The sequence below is a fragment of the Arachis ipaensis genome, chromosome B4 (genome assembly GCF_059453495.1).
Source record: "Arachis ipaensis isolate K30076 ecotype BB chromosome B4, ASM5945349v1, whole genome shotgun sequence".
Lineage (NCBI taxonomy): Eukaryota > Viridiplantae > Streptophyta > Magnoliopsida > Fabales > Fabaceae > Arachis > Arachis ipaensis.
In genome coordinates this window covers 79,782,271-79,783,202 of record NC_142439.1, presented here as the reverse complement: position 1 = coordinate 79,783,202, position 932 = coordinate 79,782,271, and the positions used below count along the sequence as shown (strand labels likewise).

The 932-nt window shown below is 43.8% G+C and overlaps 1 non-coding gene across 1 annotated transcript; it reads right to left on the bottom strand.

Moving 5' to 3' along the window:
* Positions 1 to 522: 522 nt before the first annotated feature.
* Positions 523 to 629, bottom strand: LOC148568073 (small nucleolar RNA R71). Its single transcript, XR_015881873.1, has one exon. It is a non-coding gene; the product is annotated as a small nucleolar RNA R71 (small nucleolar RNA).
* Positions 630 to 932: the final 303 nt, after the last annotated feature.

Below are 932 nucleotides of genomic sequence, written 5' to 3'. Positions count from 1 at the left end.
ATTCTGAACCTGAGAGAACCTTCCTTAGATTAAGGAAGGAAGCAAGAGGAAGAGTATTTTAAACCAGACATGGAGGAGAATATGGAGAACCACCATGAAGAAGAGGCTCACAACCATGCCAGAGAAGGTCCAGTGAATCATGCTGGGCAAGAGAGAAGAGTTCTAGGCTCTTATATCAATCCAAACCCAGGAAACTGTGGAAGTAGCATCCAAAAGCCAACCATACATGCCAATAACTTTGAACTAAAACCATAGCTCATCACCCTCGTTCAGAACAACTGTGCATTCAGAGGAAGTGCCTAAGAAGACCCCAATCAACATCTCACCACCTTCCTAAGGATATGTGATACTGTGAAGTCTAATGGTGTTCATCCTGACACTTATAGGCTGCTTCTGTTTCCCTTCTCACTCAAGGATAAAGCATCTAAATGGCTAGAATCCTTTCCGAAGGAGAGTCTGACAACCTGAGAAGATGTGGTAAACAAATTCTTGGCGAGATTCTATCCTCCTCAAAGAATCAACAGGTTGAGAGCTGAGGTACAAACCTTCAGGCAATAAGATGGTGAAACTCTCTATGAAGCATGGGAGAGGTTTAAGGACTTGACAAGAAGGTGCCCGCCAGATATATTCAATGAATGGGTGCAGTTACACATTTCTATGAGGGTCTTTCTTATGAATCAAAGAAGGCAGTGGACCACTCATCTGAGGGATCTCGGAACAAGAAGAAGACCATTGAAGAAGCCATAGATGTCATAGAGACTGTAGCTGAGAATGACTACTTCTATGCTTCTGAAAGGGGCAATACTAGAGGAGTAATGGAGCTGAACAACATGGATGCATTGCTGGCTCAAAATAAGATGATCACCAAGCAGCTGGCTGACCTTACCAAGAAGATGGAAAGGAACCAAGTGGCAGCAGTCACCACCTCATCA